The 24,874-nt window shown below is 37.3% G+C and overlaps 1 protein-coding gene across 1 annotated transcript in view; it reads left to right on the top strand.

Moving 5' to 3' along the window:
* The window catches only part of TRPC5 (transient receptor potential cation channel subfamily C member 5), a 2,601,559-nt gene that overhangs the window by 2,246,249 nt on the left and 330,436 nt on the right, over positions 1–24,874 (top strand). The window lies entirely within an intron of this gene.

Here is a 24,874-nt window from a genome sequence, read left to right as displayed (position 1 = left end):
TTATATATTCGAACTTTTAAACTTTGATCATATGTTGTCGAACATATGGGGTTCATAGTTTAGCAAGTTCGCATATATAATATAGATACTTTTTTTCTACCTTCCTACAGCGCAGAAAATGAATGAAACTTCACATCTAACCTTCATCTATTCTTGCAAGCAGCAGTAAATGTTCCTTGAAGGATCAGTTTACTTATGTTATTAACTAACAAATCATTTAAAAAAAACATGACTTACAAGTCCCCATGTCTCCTCATTTATAGCTTTACAAACTAGTTCTGTAAGTTAATAGTACTGTATTTTTTGACAAGCCACTTAAATTAATATTCACTTTGTTTGTTGCCTTCAGTTTGATGTCACAGCATTGTAAAAAATAAATAAATTAAATGCATAAACTCCAGCTGTATTTGTAATACAGTAGCAGCTTACTCTTTGATCAGGGGCACCATTTTCAAGATTGCACCATGGCCAGCAATGCAAATCTAAAGCATCTGCATGAGATGCTGACCAGCTTTGGCTAAGAATGAACCTGGGAGTAACTCTATCCAGCTATGCTAGCAAAGTATCAAGTGCCCCTCAAGTATAGGGTGACATCCTATACAGCAGTGATCTTTGATGGAAGCTGAGAAGTACAGTGCTGTAGGGAAACACAGATAACCTCGCTGTCACTCTTGAAAGGCTTCTATATCTGAATTTTAATGTGTCATCCTACATGCTGCAAACATTATATCTGGCCTTCATTGGAGCATCAGTACTACTTGACCAGGAATGGACTTTTCATCAACTACAACACTCATTTGATAATCAAGTCTGGACCCTCCTCCTGTGGCTCATCCTACATCAAAGAAAAGAAGTACTCTGTTGTTGTACATAAAGCCGCCTTACTATTCAGGACACATCTCCTTGGTTTACCTGTGTGCGTATTTATTCATTTGTTTCTTTAGCAGCAGGAAATCAGGATCACTGGGGCCCTTTTTTAGTGAAGACCTATTCAGAGAGAAGGAAAAGTTGAACATAACTACAACAGGGCATAATAATGTACAAGTAAATGATGAGAATCAGTGACGTACAGCAAAGAGCAGAGCACATATACACGCTTAATACTGTCCAGTAACAGATGTACTATAGGGAATGATGACCTGTAGATATGAACAAAGATGGTCAGTAACTACACATCTGATTTACTAGTCCAATGAATCTATATTCTGCCTGCTGCTGCAGGCAAACAAACTTAGTTGTTTAAGAAAACAAATGTAGAAAGTTGAGGAAAGGTGCTTGGTATGAGTTACAGGTAACGGGGCCCATACAAGAGAAAGTTCTGTCAATGCAGACAAGTGAAATAAAGTGGTGTGATAAATAACAGTGCAGTATGTCAAAAGATCTGAGAGACTTGAATTATTGACAGAAGTTGTCAGTGTAAGGCCTTGAACTGTTCCATGCAAAGGATTTAGTACAAAGCTGTATAAATAAGAAGAGTAAGCCTTAGGGCTATCAGAAGTCAGCCAGCATAATTGGCTGCAAGGCAGTGATGGAGCATTCTGCACATCCCAACAATAAATTCACAGATGTGATTCTGCTTGCCTATAGCTTTTACAAAATTTCTGTTAGAGGTGGGACCAGTGATGACAAGACAACATTATAAGATGTAAAGAAGTACTCCATTGCCAGTGGCAGTCCTGCTCTCTTTACTTAGCAAGCTTAACATGCTTTTGGAGTTGCACAACATGAATGTAATTTTATTTCTAATGGGAGCAGAAAAAATAACTGATGAACCTAGCAATACCAATCAAGTAGTCTGTACTTCTCAGAGATCCACAATAACAGCTTGTAAATTTAAAAAGGAAATGCCATAAACAAATGTGCTTCTGATTGTCAAAACCATTGCATTTATTTTGGTGGGAGTTGAAACTGAGCCTCCTACGTTTTCACACTTAACAGAGCCGACCGAGGGTACTGCTGAGGGAGTTATACATGATCCCTGGTGAAATGTCAGCATCACAGACAGTTCCATTGGTATAATGAATGATATTTTGTGTCCTTTTGGAAATTATAAGGATATTACTGTAAATGTCACTCCAAAGAAACAGCCTTATGGAACACACAACAGTACTGATTACAAAGAGGACTACATGCTTGAAAGGACACTTTTAAAGAGTCTACCATGCAGGTAATACAAGAACCATTTTAGAGTGATAACATTTAGGCCATAATGGGGGGGCTCTTTAATGAGTATGGACTTATGCCTATACATTTAATAAACTTACCTTACACTGTAAAAGTGAAATCAGCTGTGCTCCTCCAAAATAATTTCCCCATCACATTTTCAGCTCCTTGTCACTCACTGACTCCTACTTAGTTACTGTTTTCTTTCTCATTCACTCTTCACTTACACACTCTTACTCATTCAATCTTTATTTATTCGCATGTACTCACTCAGTCACTTCCTACTCACACACTCAAGTTACTCATTCACTGACTCTTCCCTCAAACTCTTAGTCAGTGCTTACTAACTGCTCACTTGTTCGTCACTCACTCATCACTTTCCACTTTCACAAACTTGCTCATTCACTCACTCCTTAACTTTTCAGTCACTCCTTACTAACTCTTCACTCACATACTCCTTCTTAGTCGCTCCTTATTTATTCATTCACTCCAACTAATTTTGACACTCCTTACTTAATCATTCACTCCTTCTTAGTCATGTATCACTCACTTCTCACTCAGAGTCACTCCTTACTCACCCATCACTTCTTCACTCACACACTCCTACACAATCACTCTCTCTTACTCAGTCACTCCTTACTCATTCATTCCCTCCTCAGTCAGTCTTCACTCACACACTCCAACTCACACAGGCACTCCTTATTCACTCACTCCTTTCTACTCACTCACTCACTCACTCACTCACTCCTTGCTCACTCACTCCCTTCACACTCAATATTTAGTGATATACTCTTACTAATTCACTCATTACTCATTCATTCACTTCAAACTCACTCATCATTCACTCACTCCATATGCAGTCACTATTTCCTCACTGATTCTAAGTCAGTCACTCATCACTCACTGACTCATTCCTTCCTCACTCAGTATTCATTCACACATTCCCTATTCACTCACACACTCATAGTCAGTCACTCATTATTCACTTACTCTTCACTCACACACTCATACTCAAGTTGATCACTCTCACTCACTCAGTTTTAAGCAAGTGGATGGTGTGTGAAGCAACCCCCACCCCCACATAAGGTCACAGTAACTCTGCAGAAATGTCTTCATTATGCTAGAGTGGAGGAAAAACCTTTGATAAGTCCAGTTTTCATGAGAAGTCAAACAAGTTATTAGGACCTGTCAAATACATAAATGCTTTATATGAAACCACTGCTTTTACTGTCTCCCATTCTGCACAATAATTTAATTTGCTAATCTTATTGAAACATTTTTCTTATCAATGAAGATGAAATTGAATTATTTATGGGTCTTGTTACCATTGTCCATTACTCTACATATCCTATACTAGTCTCTTTGCTACTCACCTATTCATTACTTTTTCCTTGAAAGTACATTACTAGTTTAATGTAAATGTGCAGCTTCTGACTCTTTTCACACATGTAGTCTTGTCTGAGATCTATGTTTTTTCAAAGTATAATACAATGCTTTTGTAAACAAGCCTGCAGTTGAAAATCTATATGAAAACTTCAGTAAATAAAAGTTATCGGCAACTTCAACAGAACACTACCCTCTACAAAATGCCTGGTGTGACGTTTCCCCATATACTTCTTTAGCCAATCAAGAATATGGAGAAAACTATGGGTACTTTTTCTCTCTCCCAGAAATGAGTAAGGTGTATGTAGCTCCCTGAGCCTAACGGTGCATGACATGGGATAGGGACAACACATTTTCAGACTCATACAGATGCACACAGCACTGCCCAGACAGACAAAACTCAGGGTTCTACAGAACAAAACCTGTTCCAAAATGCACACATGAATGCTGTGGCTATATGCAGGTGCAAGTAAAACTGTAGTTATATGCCTCTTTTCCTTCCCCACTAACATCTAAATATGTGTCAGTTCTTGCTTTATATGTTACAGGCATTTTAAATAATTTAAAGGTAAGTATACTTTCCATGCTACACTCTTACTGAAATCAATATGTGTGTGTGTGTGTGTGTGTGTGTGTGTGTGTATACATATGTATGTATATATATGGGATCCATACAGATCCCCAACTGCATTTTTCACCAAATCCTTGATCAGCAAACACATTTGCGGGAAAGTGCTGTTCACCGAAGCAGCACTTTCACATAAGTTTGTGTGTAGTGCCAATCAAACTATGGGGCGGATAAGGGAAGATTCCCTTTTCCCCACTGTAGTGTGACCTCGGAGAGAAAATATTAAAGTAGGGGGAGGGGGGTGCAAGGGGGCTTGCCCCTTGCATAAAAGTAGATTTATTGTTTTTTTGTTTTTTTTAACACACTTTAACGAAAACGCTTTTTTGGTGAAAGAGCTTTCGTTAAAGTGTGTTCGGTGATTGTGGATTTGGACTATTGAACTTTCATTCAATAATCCTAGATCCATATATATACATATATATATATATATATATATATACACACACACACACACACACACACACACACACACACACACATGTAGGTGCATGCCTTTTGGTTGAGGGTGTACTTTCATCAGCAAGTGATAAAGCTTGTCAGACTTTACCGGCTTGCTCCCCTGCATAAAAGTAGATTTATTATTATTTTTTTTTTAACGCACTTTAATGAAAGCACTTTTTTGGTGAAAGCACTTTTGTTAAAGTGTTTTCAGTGATTTTGGATTCAGACTATTGAACTTTCATTCAATAGTCCTAGATCCATATATATATATATATATATATAGAGAGAGAGAGAGAGAGAGAGAGAGAGCGCCTTCTGTGTGGAGTCTGCATGTTCTCTCCGAGGTCGAGTGGCATTCGCAAGACATGCGTGAATGGGCGTGCCTTCGTTGACGGTTGGGCATCGGGCTGGCACCTCGGCACCATAAAAATCGACTGCCAATCATTAGCAGACCGGAGTTCCACTGTGGCGACTCCTAACCAGGAAAAGCCGAAAGAAAAACAACATATACACACACACACACACACACACACACACACACACATGTAGGTGCATGTCTTTTGGTTGAAGGTGTACTTTTATCAGCAAGTGATAAAGCTTGTCAGACTTTACCGGCTTTCTCATATTGAGTTCATGGTACAGTGAGGATCAGGGAATTTGCCCTTCTCCCACTGTAGTGTGATCTCAGAGGTTGGTATGCATGTGTGTGTGTGTGTGTATATATATATATATATATATATATATATATATATATATATATATATATATATATATATATATATATACATATATATGACCCTACCTAGTCTTCCTTCCCTTTATGTACCCTCAAAAGGACCATACTTAGTACCTCATTACACCTCTCTCTCTCCAATGTGTCTACTATGCATTTGCATAATTTTATACAAACAAAAAATGTTTATTGTTGACCTATATCAATGTAAAATTGTTACTTAGCTTCTTTTTAATGCAACTTTAACTTTATGCATGTAACCCAACATATGTGAATCGTTTTGCTATAACTGCTATTATATCAATATTATTTACAATTGTACTTGTTTTAAAATGTACTACTGGATCTTTTCTCCTCGGGTCTCCACTGAAAATGGGCCACAAGCCCAGTTGGACAAACTTTGTTAACAAATGTCAATAAATAAATAAATATATATAAATAAAATGTATGTATATATATATATATATATATATATATATATATATATATAGAGAGAGAGGTAGGTAGATAGATAAAAAACACACACATATAAAATGCAGGGTGTGGGGGGGGGTGCAGCAGTGCTTTCCCCCCAGTAAAAACATGGATTTAGTTTGGGAGGGGTTGATCCTTTGTAGGTAAATGTTTTGTAATATGACCATTTAAGGTAGATGATTTAAAGTCAGCATTGTTGCAGTTTATCAAATTATATTTCCATACATACATACGTGGTACAGCGGTAGCGTTGTTGCCTCACAGCACGAGGTTCTCCCGTTCGATGCTCGGCTGGAGTGTGCGGAGTGCTTTCTATGTGGAGTCTGCATGTCCTCCCCTCAGTTGGGTGGTGTTCAAAAGACATGCGTAAATGGGTGTGCCTTCGTTGAAGGTTGGACATCGAGCTGGCACCTTGGCGTTCGTGAAAATCTACTGTCAATCATTAGCGGACTGGAGTTCCACTGTGGGGACCCCTAACCGGGAAAAGCCGAAAGACAAATAACAACAACATACATTTTATATATATATATATATATACACACACACACACACACACACACACACACACACACTAACATACATAATGTGAGTGTGCATATGTGGATAACTAACAAAGTTATGTCTTTCTGTACCACTTTTCAAATTTACATTGGGAGTGTGTAGTAAATCAGAAATGTATGGGTTTTAGGTAAAGGCAGGAAAAGAGGTCAAACCCGTAAAACACTGGAATCTGAGTGCAGGATTAGGGAGGGGGTATTACCCTGATAGTTATGCCATCCTTCTGGTAAGACATTAAATCATGATGCCTTCTATCTGGCCTGGTTCTGGGCTTGTCTTGTTATTTGAGCTAGTGAAAGTAAAGGAACCCAAGCATATTTACAAGGAAAGTAAAGAATTTCCCTTGTGCCTTTGTCAATATCCCTTTCCATAAAATCAGACCATGCACCCGATCAAGGCTACATGTGGGTAAGGATGTTCGTATTGAATTCTGCATTACGTTCAGCCACTTCACTACCAGTTGGAAGTAGTGTGCATTTGTGTGCACAAATGTGTATAAATCATTTTGAGATAAAATCACTATATCAAAAATTATATTTGCTTTGCTTGTTTTTACAGTTGTACTCTGCATTGTGTGCCCTCCAAATTTTGCACTGTAACCTTACATGCCACAGCGAACATATAGCACACTTTCATTTACCTTAAGCATAGTGTTCTTCCATGCCTATTTCTTTCCAAAATACATGAACTTTTCTTATATATAGCCAATATGTGTTATCTGGTTTATACTTTCTATAATTTTCTCCTTTATTTTTGTATCCTTCACACCTGTACCCGACCATTACTTACGGAATATGGGACTGTAGCTCTACATGCATCTCAGATTTGTGCCAGACTCTATAATCTACTCAGAAATCTAAAAGTTACCCCTAACATTTAAATTGTTCAACTGGCACATCCCTGAAAATGTACATATACATTGCTGCATGTCTCCAAAATTCAGTTACATTCCAGGAATATTCAGAAAAAAATATTATAATTTTACACCCCCAAAGCTGCGTTTGTACCTAACACATCTGTAAAAAAAAAAAAAAAAAGGGGTTGTTGTTTTTTTTTTTTTTTTGGGGGGGGGGTATTTTTTTAATGGTTTTCAGTTTGCAATTTTTTACATTTTTGTTCTGAAAATGGTGAGCCAAAGGATTGTGCTGTGAAGACTCATTGGTAAACCTTAATACATTTACAGCAGCTGCCAGCATTTGTCACTGAACTTCTGCAGTAGTAAATGTCATACTTGTAGCATTGCATACAAGACTGTTTTTTGTATATTGGTCACTTCTTGCAACCTGTACAGTCTCTGTATAACTTTGCATACTTCATAAAATACCCACATTTGCAGTTGGTAGTCCTGATTCTTGATCAGTTTGTTGCTTTGTAATGGTGAATTTTATGCTTGCATGACAGAGTGGTATAACCTAAGATTTAAATTTTTCCAAATCTTTAGCTATTTTCAGGGATACAGATTTTCTGTTTTGCTTTGTAAAATACTGGTAAATTCTGAATATGGACTGCATGAGAATTGAAAAAGCATGGTATTTTCATGGAATTTAGCATTTTAGGCTAGATATCTAATTTACCACAAGTTGTAGTTCTGCTCATATTTACCATTTATAATATTGTCAGATTATATTATTAAGTGTTCTGTGCCTGGAATCTGTCTAAATTTACAAAATATGTTGATGCAGAAGAAAAGTATAATAAAGTCACCATTATCGATTGGAAATTACATTTAAAAATCATGAGTATAATTCCAGAATTTCATCTTATAAAAATGGAATTAAATTTTTTTTGAAAAACAAAAATCAGTATCTACATAAAAGTTTATTTATTTTCAGTAGAAGTTCAGGGAGAAAGATATAAAATTCTCATACACTAAATTAAATTTACAACAATATTTAGTTGAGGTCACTTAAGTTGCCATACAAAGTACAGATAAGACATGATAAAAAGTACAGTAAAAATACAATAGTACAAAAATGCACTTATGAATCATCAGGGAGATACTTTCATATGGGACATGGAAGTCAGAGGAAAAGTAGTGCAAGAATAAAAGATGTAGAGAGAGAAGTTTATGAAGCTAGACACACACAGCCTAAATTTGTCCACAAAGAAGAAGGTGAATGTCAATGGAAGAAGTAAGAGAAAACTATGAGAATATGAGAGAGCACCGGGTAAAGTCTAAAAAGGATATAGGTGGCAGAAAGCTAGAGAATAGTATAAAGTGGAGAGGTTATAGATAGTATGGTAGGAAAAAAGGTTAGTCGGGAGGAACATAGCCAAGGGTTGTTTAGGTGCTGTGTAAGTTGGGTTTTGAAAGTAGTCAAGTTGTTGGCCTGCTTGAGGTGGAGTGGGATAGAAATTTGACCACATAGTTTGAGTAGAGAGAGTCCCCAGTAGAGAGTTGAGACTGTGCTTGTGGTTACAATAGATCTGCTGGTGGAGTGCAAGTCCCTAGTTGCTTTGTATTTTTGCAGGATGTTTTTCAGAGGAAGGCCGTTGTCTAGTTTATTCAGTAAAGTTTGGGCGGTCATTAACTGTGTGTAGGTAAGATGGCAAGGAGGCGCTAACCAGTTTAGTTGTTTGAGTGCTATGCAGCAATGGGAGTAGGAAGGAAGATGAGCAGCAAATCTTATAAATATGTTATAACATGATTCTAGTTTAGTTTTTTGGGGTCAAATTAAGGAATAGGAAATGCATAAGTATGATGAGGCAATTGATTTCCTAGCCTTATTGTTAAGGTATGGCTTGGCTCTGTACAGAAAAGTATGTTTCTGATGTGTTTTTTTAATATGAAGTACATGCTGATCAAACTTCAGGTTGCCTTCAATTACTACATCCAGTAAATTGGTTTGCGATACTAACCCTATGGTAGTATTACTTTTTGAGATGATATGAAATGAGTGTTTCAGACTGTGTGGGGTGTTTTGGGGTAAATAACATTAGTTTGATTTTCTTCCAACTTGGAGGAGGTAAGAGTTTTATAGACAGCTTTCTATGGCTGAGAAGAATTCTTGAGTGTTTTTTTTTTAAGGATGTCTAGGGTTGAGCATGCCAGTGGGAGTCATTCACATATTGCACTAGTGTTGCATTCTTGGTGGTTGAATGAAGTTTGTTGGTGAAGATATTAAATAACAGAATGCTTAAGATGGTTCCCTGTGATATAACTACAGACACTGGTATAGTTATCAGAGTTTTGATGAAGTCTTTCATTGATAGAGACAAAAGCACTTAACTTGAGTTTTGTTAATAAAGTTCTGTGGCGGTTCACCTCTGGAATTGTGCTGCAGCTTGTTTATGAATTTTTTTGTTTGTGGTTCACTGTTTTTTTTTGTTTTGTTTTTTTTACCTTTCCTGTAATCTAAGTTTAAAATGGACAGAAACCTGGCTTTGGCTATTTTCTTCATAAGTTTGAACTCGAGGCATAGGATATGACTCATATTTAGATATGTGGTTTAGTTTCATGAAGTCAATGTAAAATCATTCAGACCCATCAGGCTTGGGTACAAGTACAGTGGTACTGTTCCTCTCAGTGGTTCTTCTATAATCGTAAGTGTAAACATCTTTTATACTTTGTCCATAACTGCTTAGCAGTGGGGTTCTGGTTTTAAGTGCACTTTCCCTACACGTATAGTTTCTATGTTGTGCTAAATTAAACTGGTTTTACCAGGCAATTTTAAGAATATGTCAAGACAGGCTGCAAGAACCTTAACAACTTCTCCTGCAAACATATTTCCTATAGAAACATCAGTAGAACTTTTGCTCTTTGATTTCAAAATATATATAATATAAATGTTCTAGTGTCCTTCTTTCCTGCTGTGGTGGTGGTGGCCTTGCTTGTCTGTTCCTTAAAGTCTCCTTTCTATTCCTGGCTGGCTGACTGCTTTGGTGAAGTGGAGAGAAGCCTAAGGACTATTCAGACTGCCCTTTTCTTTTAGTACAAGACCCATCTGTGTCTTCATCAGTTCCTATTCATGTTTCCCCTAGAGTATTCTTATCTAGAGGCTTCTATCAATCTCTTGCTTATTTCTTTATTAATTTTACTTCTGAAATCTTTTGGTAAAACTTGCATTCTTATCATCACCTGTACTGACTTCCTTCAACAATTTTAATAGTAACCTTTTAAAAGATGCATTAGTCTATTCATCTAACCCTGCCTCCAAGAGTCTGGTCTTGCTTTGTTTTGTTTCTACTAGTCTTGTGTGTTTGTCTTCGATGAATCTATATGCGGTACAACATCTAGCTGAAATTTTTCCTGCATAGCTTCCAGTTTTTCAATCTGGGGAAAACTCTGGCCACTGAATACATATGGAGACAAATGGGGCACGAGGGCTACAGGAAGTAAAATTTTATTTTAGAGAGCATGCATTTCTTCTTTGATTAGTGGGTATTCTCTCTTGTCTTCATGTACATACATTGCTTCAAGTTTCTGCTTACTAATTGCTTTATGTTTAAAAATATATTGTGTTTAATCAGTATAATCATGATTTAATATTCTTAGTAATTGCTACTCTTCAGCTACAGTAGTACATGTCATAAGTTCTATGAAATGTACTATTGTAGAGCAAAAATTTAATTCATATGACTGGTGTCAGCACAATGGTAAAAAGGAAATTCTGTACTTGTAAAATTATCCAGTCATCTTTATACTCCATTGGTACACTCAGGGCTGGTGCTAGCATTTTGAGTGCCCCCAGCAAGTTTCAAGTTGGGGGCCCTACTCAGAAAAATATAAAGTGTGAACACATTGCCATCGCACCCCTTCCCTGTCAAGCTCATCCAGCACCATTTAGCAATTACTACATTCAATTCATTAAGAACTGATGTGCCAAGGTAGACACACTGACTGGCAATTAGTACCTATGTGCCAAAGCAAGTTAGCCATTCAGAGGTGCACACACACACTGACTGTATACTCAACTGCCCTGATTTTCATAGAATGTCCAGATTCAACTAATTTCTGGTCTGTTCCTCAAAATTTATAGTTTTCTGAATTGTTTTTGGCAAATCATTGAGGGTTGAATTCACTAAATAATGAGAGACATTTGAGTTTCAGACTTCATATCCTTCAGAAAAATGCATGGTAACACAAGACCTTTTTATTCTAGCAACCTTTTTTAAGTTTTTAAGAGCAATATTTAAAATTTGTCCTGATTTTTGGGGATGTCCCCCCATTATATTTGGCTTTGTTCAGATTTTTTGTGCCAAGAAATTGAGAACTATGACTGATTGGCATTTCGTAGCAATGTTGTTACCTTATGTAAAGCCTCTGTACTGCTTGGAAAATGAGCTCATAGAGATAGGGTATAAGAAGGGAGAATATATGCGACTATGAGAAGATAAGTTCATTGACAGGAGAGCTAGAGGAAGACCACACTTTAGAGACAGGAGATTAAGTGAAACTGATATCACGGTTACCCCTAGGGCACATCATAATAAATGTAGGATGGTGATACCTTTTTCAACAGATAATAAAGCTATCTGGGACATCATATAGAGGAAATGAGAGCTACTGATGACTTGATTACAAGATAGCTGGTTTGGTAGAGGAGAGACCTAATTATTCATACGAGAACAGTAAGTCACCGAGAAGATTGTTATGCCATGAGAAAGGCACTGTTAAGAGGGTACAATCAGTGAGGAGAGGGATGTATGAATGTAGGAGTTCTAATTTTTGTGCCTATATGGCTAATGGGAACATCTCTACACATCCAACTACCCACAAGGTCTTTGAGTTCAAACATTAATGCAGAATGTAAATCCAGGGACCTGGTTTATCTTGCTCAGTGCACTAAGTGCCTTGTGTTCTACATAGGTAAAATAAACAGGACACTTAGAAAGAGTGAGGGGGCATTTATATGCCATCAACAGAGAAGATGATAGTAATGGTTTTAGCTGATTTGTCTCGTAAATTTAAGTTCATAGTTATAGAATTGATTAACATGAATGTGAGGTTGGGCAGACTAAGAATTACACTGAAAAATGTGAAATGAAATGGGTTATTAGACTACAGGCTGACAGGGTATTTGGTTTGAATGATAGGGTTACTCTAAAACCTTTCCTGTTAGATAGACCTCTTAGGCATTGATGTTGTCTTTATGGTATTAATCTGATTCACATTGATTCTTGCAGATGTATTTAAGTATTTTTTAAACAGAAAAAGACACACCACGAGAGATAGTCCAAATCAAAGCAAAATAGAGTATTATAGAGTATCACCATAGGCAGAACACCAACAAATTGATAAAACCAAAACTTTAATCTAAACTGAAAACTCAGGTACTAGGACAAGCACTTTCAGCCATAGCCTTCTTCAGATCCTGTTTCTGAACCCTGAGTGCTTGACTTAAAAACAATTTTCCTCCAATCAGCAGCTTAAAATCAAATGATAAAATTCTCTCACCAAGGGGCGAGCTTCATTCAATCAGATAGCAATGAGCTTTTTCCAATCTAATTTAGGCATTCACACACACCTCCGTTCTTAACCAATCATCAAAGCGAAGACTTCACTTCTTCCTGTTTATCCCCCTTTCCTTCAAAAATGGTTTAAGTGGCACATTTCCATTAAGCCCTGGAGGGTAATCAGCCCTTAAATCCATAATCCATCTTGCTTCTCTACCTCCATTTTATTTAATAAATCACCTCCCCTATGGTGATACATCCATTTTTTATTGTTGTCATTTTGCTTTGATTTGGACTATCTCTGGTGGTGTGCCTTTCTCTGTTTAAAAAGTACTTTGTGTTTGTTAGTAACACCACACATAGTGCAAACGAGCATGGTGTCTGCTACAGATTTACAAAATGCTCAGTTTCCAACTGAAGCAGCTAAAAGAAGAGCAGTGACGAACTTAACATCTAGTATGTGCAATCTGCTTTTATGTTTAAATTTGGATAATGAGAAAACTGTTATACATGAAACTAAAGAGGATGATGCCGATTTTTGAAGGTAGCTTTAAAAACAGTAGAGAATGCAGCATACCAACTAAATGACTGCAGTGGCAGTGCTTCCATATGGAAGCCTGCCTTTACCATCAGATAATACCCAGAGGGCAAGTAGCTGTACACAAAAAAGGAGCTATGTATCTGCCTGTTTTACAGCAGCTCCCTTTTTCTGATACAAACAAAGAATTCTCGAACTTCGAGATCTATAAGCAGAGAAAGGAAGAAAAGGGAAGTTTATTAGGAAAGATAGAGAGCTCTATAGTGGTAAATATATCAGACAAATAGTTAATGGAAGAACAAATCAAAGTTTTGGAAAGAGGTCTAAGCTTTATATCCTACATCCACCCACCCTTGAGTGAATTTACCACAGACTTAAAATGTTTGAGGAGAAACATAACTTTAAAACATATATTTGGTAGCAAGACTGAAAGTATACAGGAAAATGGTAGCCAATATAAGAAGCCAAGTACCTTTGTTCCACTATGTCACCCCACTGTTGACATGTTTGTGCATATTTGTGAAAATGAAGTAGTAAAAAAAAAGATTAAGAGAAAAGGGTAAACATTTTCAAAATCTAAATAAAAAAATATACAGCGTTGAATGAGCTCCAGAAAAGGAAGTATATTATAATAAGACCGGCAGACAACGGAGGGACAATAGTGGCTATGAGCTCGCAGAAGTATGTAAGCAAAATGGAAGAAATGCTTAGTGATAAAGCAACCTATTCTATGATAAACAGAAAGGATCTGGATGTACTGAACATGCATGTATGGGACACCTTATATGTGAAATTGATAAATAGGAGCATCAAAAAGGAGCCATATGACTATTTTGAAGTGGAGTATCCAACTGTACCCACTATAAGCAGCCTACCAAAAATCCATAAGGACTTTGAAGAACCACCTATGCACCCCATAGTAGTGGGCAGAAGATGGTTAACTGAACCCCATTCAGTCTTTTTGGAAGGTGAACTTCAGAAGTGTTTACTGAGACCACATACGGTAATAAAAGATACAGCACAATTTTTGAAACAGTAACATGAGAAGATGGAGAAAAGAACATCTTTTGAAAGGTTACTTCTAGTTACCATGGATGTGAATAGTTTATTCACTTCATTCTGAATGCCCATGGAATAGAAGCTATCCGGGAATTTGCTAATGCAGAGAAGGTGGATTCTGACCTAATATGTAGTCTTCTGGAATTAGTGCTTGAAAACAATGTTTTTCTATATGGGAACCCCTATTATTGGCAAATGTGGGGGGTAGCTATGGCCACCCCCTGTGCCAATAGTTATGCAAACTTGGTACTGGCCCAATGGGAGAAGGAATGAAGCTTGGATGAAAGGAACATATGGAAAGAGAATATAATTATATACAATAGATTTGTGGATGACACCTTCCTTATATGGGAAGGAGATGAATCATCACTTGGTAAATTTGTGGATTTTTTGACCAACACTACCACTTTTCTGAGATTTGATGTTAAATCCTCAAGACAAAAGATAGAGTTTCTTGATGTGAAGTTATAACACTTCCCTTGGCCGTTATGTGGAGTATGCCCGTTTCTCCAATTTGGAGCGATCTTGGAGTTGGTATATTTAGGTAGGGGGATGTGGGGAACGAAGTCACCCTCTTGATTTCGGATGTAAAGTTTTTTTTTTTTTTTTGATTCGGCCAAGGGAAGTGTTTCCCTTGGTTGAATCGGCCGTTTGACAATTTTAGCTGTCAATATTGCAAGATCGAGCTTTAGTTATTCGATTAACTAATATGATGTTTAATGTAGACACTCCTAGACATGTGTTTCAAAATATAATGGATAACCAAGTTACTCGTATTTCAAAGGTTTGCACCAAAGATGAAGTCTTTCTTGAAGAAGAAAGGAAGCTGATTGCTAATTTTGCAGAGAGAGGATACCAAGTGAATAAAATAGCATTGGATACAGAGAAAGCAGTGGATCTGCGTATGAGGAAAGGCAGACCATACTACTCTGCTCGACAAACGCAGGAGGTAAAACAAGTGAAAGTTCCAACTAGACATAAAATAAGATCCACTCTTACTTACAGTACTGACAATGCTATTTTATGTGAAACTATTAAGAAATACTGGCCAATTCTAATTTCAAACAACAAGATTAGAGAAATAGTTGGAGAATCACCAAGCTTTGCATTTAGGAACAAGAAGAATCTTAAAAGGCTTCTATGTACTAAAGATGGGCTAAATGAGGATAAAAGAGTGACAGGTCCTGCTTTCAAACATTATTATATAGGGACTAGTAAATGTGGCTTCTGCAAAGCTTGCCAGTTGAGTAATCTGAAAAATATATTTATCCATCCTAATACTGGAAGAAGCTATAAGTTTCAAGGCTCTGCAAATTGCCTTAGTAAGAATGCTGAATATATTGCTACATGCATTCTATGCCCAGCCTACTATGTAGGTAAAATGAATAGGATGCTTAAGGAATGTATTTTCCGGCATCAATCGGACATAAGGAACAAGGTGGAAACCAATGCTTTTTATAATCATATATGTGACAATATCTGCCATTTTTTTTTAATTTATGGTAATTTCTAACATTAGACAAACGCTAAGGGGGGTGATTTAGTAAATAAAACGGAGGTAGAAAAAGCAAGATGGATTATGGATTTAAGGGCTGATTACCCTCCAGGGCTACATGGGAATGTGCCACTTAAACCATTTTTGAAGGAACAGGGATAAACAGGAAGAAGTGAAGTCTTCGCTTTGGTGATTGGTTAAGTATGAAGGTGTGTGTGAATGATTGGAAAGAGCTCACTGCTATCTGATTGAATGAAGCTCGCCCCTTGGTGAGAGAATTATATCATCTGATTTTAAGCTGCTGATTGGAGGAAAATTGTTTTTAAGTCAAGCACTCAGGGTTCAGAAGCAGGATCTGAAGAAGGCTATGGCTGAAAGCGTTTGTCCAAGTACCTGAGTTTTCAGTTTGGATTAAAGTTTGGGTTTTATCAATTTGTTGGTGTTCTGCCTATGGTGATACATCCATTTTTTATTGTTGTTGCTTTTATGTATGGTATACAACTGTATTTAATATACTTTATTGTATATGTGCCCTGTTTTGCACACATTAGTATGAGCGGACAAGTGATCCGCTCTGGCGACCCCTAACCGGGAAAAGCCGAAAGAAGAAGTAGTAGTAGTAGTATGTATATGTACGTTTTAGGTTATAAATGAACTACAGATTCAGAGTTAATTTTCAGGTATTTATGGAGTGTATATGAGTGACCATGAATGATGTTTTTAAGTAATATTGTTATTTTATTACTAGGGATTTGCTGCCATCTTCTGACTGTTTTGCAGCAATACAGTCTTTTGTTACATCTTTTGCAGTAAGCACTAGACAGTTTGAAACAGTTACCATGTGTTTTAATTGTAATGTGTAATATATAAGTTGTGCAACAGTTTTTTGCATGTTTGTCTTTTTTAAGTGCAGTATACATGTACTTATTTATATATTTCTGCTTTTTACACACTGCAATTAGATTTAGTGTCCTGGTTGAATAGTTAACATTCTTGATTAATGCAATATTGTGGTTGGTTAGGTGGATGATGATGCTTCTACAGAGATGTATTTGAATTGAGTTGATTGTGCTTTTTGTACATGTCTGATGAAGTGTCCGGGAGAGACACAAAAGCGCTAACCATTTTTATTTTATTTTGTTCTATTAAATATTTTATTTTACTCCCTAGTAGCTGTGTCTGCAATCTCTTTGTTTTTTATATGTTTACAACTGTAAGTTCACCCCAGGGGTTCCACCTGTGTCTCTCTTGGATAAGAGCAATAGGTGTTGATCATGGAAATAAGTGTAGAACTTGGCTCGGCTTGTAAGGGCCCTAGTGCCATTAGCCTAGTAACTTCCTATGATCCTATAATGACACATTTTCTTCCTTCTCTGTTCATTGAATGCAGTGGGATGTGGTGGTCAAATAAATTATAAAATATACTACTTTACCCGTAAATGGGCAAGAGGGTCAACTCCATATAATTCAAATGACCATGACTTCCATGGAAGGCAGTGATTTTTTTTCTTGAAATTTAGTTCTGCCTCTCATATAATTGTTGATTTTGTGTCAAAACAGTGCTTAACAATATCCAAATATGTTGCCTTCTTCAAAATTACAAAAAAAAATGCGTATTACACCTATTTTAAGTAAATTAAATGCATCCTGATTATGGACCTTTGCTTCTCATTGTTTTATTCCTTGTGTTAGATTTCTAAGTGAAGAGGAAAGGGAACTACAACCACTAGAAAAATGTTGATTTCTGCACAGTTGTTAAAAGCATATACCTCTTCTGTCTGTTAATTTCCCTTACATGGAGTTAATTGCTCAAAAAGAGAGTCATATTTTGGTGCATTAGTACAGTTTTGATAGTTTTATATCTAGTAGCCCTAGATGTCATACATTTTATTGCACACCATTTAATTGGTCTGGAAATGTCAAACATACTTGTTGAGTCTTGCTTAATTGCATTTTGTGTGGTGAGTTTTGGAGTTGCAACCCACCTCCTTTGCAGGATCTATGCCAAAGCCCATCAACAAGATGAAACAAGTTGTGTTTGATAGATAGCTTTATTGAAAGTCTTTCGGCTTTTCCCGGTTAGGGGTCGCCACAGTGGAACTCTGGTCCTCTCATGATTGGTAGTGGATTTTACGGTGCTGAGTTGCCAGCCCAATGCCCAGCCTTCAAAGAAGGCACGCCAATTCATGCTCACTCCTACCTGCATGTCTTTAACATCACTAGACTGTGGGGAGGACATGCAGATTCCACATAGGAGGCGCTCCAGCCGAGAATCAAACGGAAGAACCTCTTGCTGTGAGATGACAACCCTAACTGCTGCACCACCGTGGCTTATTATAGATAGATAGCTTTACTGTAGTGCACAAAATGTCAACCTAGAGTTTCAGTTTCTCTCTCTCACAAAGACATAGGTGTGTGCACACACACACACAATATTAGCAACCATATAGACATATCCAAACATAAAACCTAAAGATTTGTGATTCCAGTCAAGTAACCTGTATCTTTCTGTGGCATTTTCTGCTGCAGCCAATCAGATCTCTTGCTTCACTGAAGCAGACTTGATTGACTGCAGCTTACAGACCAATAAAAAAAAAAAAAAAAAAATGTCTCGCAGCTCCAAGGAATGAACAGAGGTGAAGGAGAAACCTACAGCTGCTGCTTGGAGCCCTCATTCGTGGGGAGATAATCGCGGCTACCCATGGGTGCCTAATGCTGGCTATAGGTACACTCTCATGCCTACAGTGTTTAACAGACTGCTGACTAATATTTAACAGTTTTTACAGGTATTACTTTCATTAACTGTACAATACCTGGCTATATGTCAGTTTTTCTAAAGCATTTAAATTGGTTCAAATGATGACCACGTTTTCCTATCTGCAGGTACATTAGCATATAAAGAAGGCTTATTACCAGCATGACAGTCAAACTTAGAACATTTATCTTAGTTATTCAGAAAACTGAGAGTCACATCAGGTTCTCCACTTTTCCAGAGAGTGCTCTCTTAAATTGCAGCCAAAATTTCCAAAATGTTACTTAAATTTTTAAGACAGATTCAAAATATGCAACAGATTTTTAATTTGAGCTCTCCTCAGTTATTCTATACAAAATGCCCATTAATATAATTTATTGGACTGTATTTCAGGTGACCCCTCCACACCCCCACCCGCGTTCTTTCTACAATGCCTTTCTTTAATGTTTGGTAATCATGCACATCAAAGACTTTCAAATCCATGAATGTTTTCAAGGCCTCTCCTGCTAGGTCATTAGGTAGGACAACAGAATTCTGGTGCATTCTCTCACTCTCTCTCTGAGGCTAGCTCTCATTAGCCACATAAATTTTAAAAACAAGTAGGTAAATCTCCATGACTTCCATAGGTCCAAGATTCTTTGGAGTTGTACAGGTACTCTGGACTCCCTGGGAGGTAAGTATCTGGTTAAACAGGGAGGAAATTTGTTGTTGGAGATTTAATAGGCATTGACCAGTAGCTGGACTGCTTACCTGAATTATGACCAGGCACTGGTCAGCTGCTGCAAATCTTTCCTGAAAAGTGATCATAATTTGTTTAGTTCAATGGCCAGGGGTCATGCACTTTTTTTGAAGGGCAGTATTAGTGTTCTGAATATTGCAGTAGAAGACATGAACGTTTTATTTGAATTTGACAAAGCCTCAGCCACTTTCTCTATTTTTCAAGCTGTCACAGTCAAGATACACAAAAAGTAGTTTCTCCCTTTCACACACACAGCCAGCTACTGTGAGCAATTAAAAAAACCTTATCACATTATGGGTTTCTTCTGAAATTTGATACTCAGCAAATTGCTTCTAGTGGGGAGTGTAACAAAAGGAAGCAGTTAGATTTAGGTAAAGGCTACAATGTAGAAAAATACAGTTTTTGCCCTTTGAAAACAATGTCTTATGTAGGGTGGTTTGTGACAAATCAAGCAGTCATCTTTGTGAGTTAAAAAAAATCATATTTATTGGCTGATTATAACTTCCTGATACCTAATCATATTCCAAGAGAAGCTACTTACTGATGCCTTACAAGTGGTGTCTCGGTTACATACTGAACAACAAGTTGTTCCCTTTTGGGATAAGCATCAGTATGATCTGTTTGCATCTCTGTCTCGTTCCACATGCAACAGCTTTTCCTCTTGATTCTGCCTCTGTGGGACTTGCTGTGGTTGCTGTCATCCACAAGTGACCTCCTGAACTCATTTTATACTTTCCCATTTTCTCTGATGCTGAGTTCATGCAAAAAGCTGTACCCCTACAAGAGAAGTCTTTTTTAAACATGGTTTCCCCTGCTTCACCTTCACCTAATGGAGAAGCCTTTATGATTACCTTCTTGCAAAACACTATTTATTCATCCCCCAGGCAAGCCTTACTTGGACATTCAGTCTCTCAGACCGACAGCTTGACTTTTCTGGCTTCACTAAATATCAGTTATCTTTCCTTGTTTGTCTAAATCGGATGTCTGTTTGTAAAATCTGAATATATAAATGGGCTCACTTTTTTTTTTTTTTGCAAGTGGCTGGCAGAGGATCAGATCCCTTTTCAGCTCCATTTTCTGCAGCACCCCTCCCTCAGACCACCCCTCCTTTCCATAATAAAGCCATACTAGTCAAACCCCCTAAATTAAATTTGTAGATACCCATCCAGTCATCTAATTTTGTTTAAAGGAAAACTTCATCTTCTCCTACAGTTTAACTCAACTCTTAGGTTGTCTTTCTCCCTACAATATGATTCCATTGCTGTGTAGGTACCTGAAACTTGCTTGTGCTTTATAAACTTTCATTTCCTCACTTTGGTATCAAAGTAGGTGAAACCCCCCCCCCCCTTTTAAGCTTAACTTCTCACATAAGTCACAGAGGAATTTGTCTACACCTGCGTGACATACCACAGACACAGAGAGATTTGCAATCAAGAGCTCAGGCTGCTGTATACAAGACAGATGGGTGTGAAACTTTTCTGTTGTCTTCATTGCAGAGTGGAAGATAACGTACACTGATTACTGAGCTGCTTACAATGTGGCCATGCTTTTCATATCAAAACAGAGCAAGTAGATCAGTCAAGTGGTTCAAAGGCAGCTGTCACCTCTTTTGACAAATTTAGATAAGCAGCACCACAGCAATGAAATGCTAAGCTTTAAACTTTAAATGTTTGTTGTTTATACTACTTTACATTTTAAGATGACTTGAATGTAGTATCAAAGATGTCTGTGACATTAACAGAAAAGTCAGAAAATATTTTTCTTATAATTCTTGTAAAGTAGCAGCACATTAGCCAAAGTGTTGGGGGTGGGGCTGTCAATTCATCTTGGACTACTAAAAGATACTTTGAACAAAAGCCTGCAATTTAGCAAATGCTTTGGTTGCAGCTGTATAATTCCTTAGTATGCTATAAAACAAGTCCTGAGACATACACAAATGAGGGCCATTCAAGAAGTCAAAGAAGCAATCCTGTTATAGATGGTGCATAAGATGACAGTGACAGGCACAAATCCCCCAGTATGTTAATGGAATGGGAATACTCCACTACGTCCTTATGTCTAGCATGATCATATAAAGCAGACTTGAAACAGATTACAGCAAAGAGAAAGGCTTGAAGAAAAATAAGATCTCATTGATATGTCAAGCCCAATTTACAGCCGTTTTGCAGAAAACATTAAAATTCTGTAAGAAGCAGTCAGAGTGATTTTGAGATGTTAAAATAACTCAGAAAACAGACAAAATGAAAAAAAATATATATTTTTTTAGTTCCAAGGTGAAGTTTTCCTTTAAAGAAAGTGAGTTGCACTGCTTAACATGCAGGGGAAGTTTAGTCCAGAGGTTTGACAGGTGCTGGGTTTGAAATGTCCCTTCACCATGCTTTATCTATCTGCTGGTAAACATTTAGGTCCCTGGTTTTATAACTAGAAGAGATATTGCAAGCAATATAGATATATCTCCTCTAACCTATATAAGACACTGAATAAAGGGATAGAGATTCTAGCCTCTTTCAGTAACTTAGATACTTTATGCCTGCGATATTTCTGATGAGGAACCTTTTGGGTCTTTCTAATTGTTTAATATGTTAAGAGAGATAAATCCCAAAGGCTAATTGACCTGATCGGTGCTGAGTGTAAGGGAGTGAAGACCTTTTTTTAGACCTTGCTGATATTCCTTTGGTAATTAGCTGGGCTAAATGGAAAGATTTCTTTACAAATGTTGTCATATGATGGTCAGAAGAAACAGAACTATCACACCAAGTGCATAGGTCCCTAACTACATTTTCTTTTTGGAGAGGTATGTTATTTAGACAGCTTGATGCTGATTACAGGATTAGGAATTTTGACATGAAGTTTCCTGGGAGTTAGAGCAGAAGATTAAAGCTATGAGATATTAATGAGCTGCTTCATGTGGTACAAGTCTTGATTTCATAAGCCTCCATTTGCCTACTGTGCGACCTTCAGTAAGTCACTTAACCAGACAGTGCTGTGCTCTGAAATTGGGCTAGACTTCTCAATGGTCTCCTGGACTGTATTCAAAAAGAGTGCCAGCACAAAGTGTGGAAAAATAAAATTTTATTACTTCATAGGCTCAAAAACACAGAAATAAAAAACAGCAGCATATAAAGGTTAGGGGTAGATACAAAACCCCAAACCCCAAAAACCAAACCGGTTTTGGCTTTATCACCCTTCCTCAGTATGTGCATAGAGCCAATACACAACTACATGTAGCCACAGCTATAGACTCAACTTAATCAACATAACTATATCCACACTGGTTAATTACAAATGCTCGTTTAAGCCAAGAGGAAAAAGCCCCCCAATTTAATTATCCACTTCTTCTCCTTGCAATTCAGGATGGAATGCCAACCAGACTTATTCTATCTGTCCCCATTTATTCTATCAATAACAGTAAATCTGAAAAAAGCAGAATAATGTTTTGCAATGTGTTTAAAAAGGGCATTAGGCTGTCTTTGTTTTTTGATATCGCTAATGTGTTTGCTAATCCTCAACCTAAGTGGCCTAGAGGTTTGGCCAACATAAAATGCAGAGCAAGAACATGTTGCAAGATATATTGCCCAGTCGGAGCTGCAATTATTTAGGAATTTGAGATAAAAAAACACAGCAGTGTTCCTGCTTGTAAACTGTTTGGTTTTAGCTATCCTTGGGCAATGTGTACAATGTCCACAAGGGGTACATCTGCATAATACATCTCCGGTTAAGGTACATTGTTGGGTCTAACAAATGGGATCCTGATGGCATTTGTAATAACTGAAAAGTGAACCCAGTGTTTGGCCCCTACAAAAAGAGAATGAATGCTTCTCCCCAAAAATCTCAGACACTCTGTCATCTGCCAATAAGATGTTCCAACGTCTATTGACAATATCCATGAATGACCTAGTGTTCCTGCCATAGGTAGTAACAAACCTCAGTTTGGATGCATCCCCAAGTTGGGGTTCCCTATAACTTAATAGCTCCTTCCTATCCTGGGTAACAAGCCATGATGATGTTTCCCTGTTCATAACCCCTGCCCTGGAATCTGTGAACAAGATTGTCTCTATAATGTTCATAAGTATGTGTGTCAGAGCACACCCATCTAATCAGGAGAAATTGTGATTTTGGTATGCTCCGGATGATGTGTTGAGGGTGGAAGCTGGTGGCATGAAGAAGTGAATTATTTTGGGGAAATCTGCAGTAGATCTGGGTGTCCAAGGTATTGTCCACTTTCCTAGTAACCAAAACATCAAGGAAAGTGATCTGTTGTAAATGGTAATTAGCAATTGAAGGCGATACCCCATTTATTCTCATTTAAACATTCCACAAATTCCTGTAGATTTGTCTCATCTGCCTTCCACATCATCCAACAATCATCCAGATACCATCTCCAGATGTCAGTCTCTTCGAGGTATATCTTATGATTGGGGTCATAAATGAGTTCCTCTTCTAGATATGCCATAAATAAATCAGCATAAATGGGTGTAAAATAGGCACCCATTGCCGTGCCCTACACCTGCCAAAAACATTCACATTGGAGGTATAGTACATTCTTGGTGAGAACATGTTCTGCTAAGCATACTAGAAATCTGTTGAAACCTGGCTGATATAGTTAACACTTCTCTAGCCAGTATTGTAACACCTAAAAACCCACCCAATGTGGGATGCTGGTGTATAAAGCAGTAACATCCAAGGTGCAAAGGAGCCACCCTGGTTCTAACTGCATATCTGAAACAATACCCAAAACTGGACTGTATGCCTAGCTGCTGATTATGAGCCTATGACAAATAAATGCCATTCAGAAAATATTTTTTTTTTCTTATCAGACAAGTCGGAGTGCAGTCCAACATCAATAAATCCACTTTTCATGCAACCTGTTTTCACAGCACACCAAACTCTTGTTGTACTTAAATGCATTGTTCCTTTCAAAAAAGAATGCTAGCAGAGAGGTTTGTAGATGCAGAGATCTCTGTATATGTCTGATGCAGTTCCATGTCTTATCTTACTGGTGTATATTTTTAATCAAAAGGTGGGCTAATTTATTTATTATGATCCATTACCCACAACTTGGGCCAAAATAACTGAAAAAGAAGCAAAATATATAGCAGTGGGCAACTTTTAAGCACGCTAAGATAATTGTGAGATGCTTCAGAAAATTACATAAAGCATATGCAGTGAAACTCAATTATAAGCTGCAGGATGCTGAAGAACAGGCATCATAACTTTGGGTCCATAAAAGAGTTCACACACAAATTTACAGATGGCTATGTGCACAGCAGTTTTAATATATTAGAAATGAAGCAAACATTAGATTATGTTTTAATATCAGGATCATGGGCTGTTTCAAAATTTCAGTCATGGTCTGAACCACACATAGTAATAATCTGTAGAATTCAGTGATATTTTTATAAAACAGTAGTAGTTTTATACTACATCTGTACAACAGTAACAGTCAAATAGTAAAGGTATAAGTAGATAAAAGTTAATACAGTATTTTAAAAACAATTTATCAGGATAAACTGAT

This window comes from Protopterus annectens, chromosome 15.part0, assembly GCF_019279795.1.
Source record: "Protopterus annectens isolate FY-2018-M chromosome 15.part0, PAN1.0, whole genome shotgun sequence".
In the NCBI taxonomy this organism is placed as follows: Eukaryota; Metazoa; Chordata; order Ceratodontiformes; family Protopteridae; genus Protopterus; species Protopterus annectens.
This window is presented reverse-complemented; position numbering and strand designations above follow the sequence as displayed.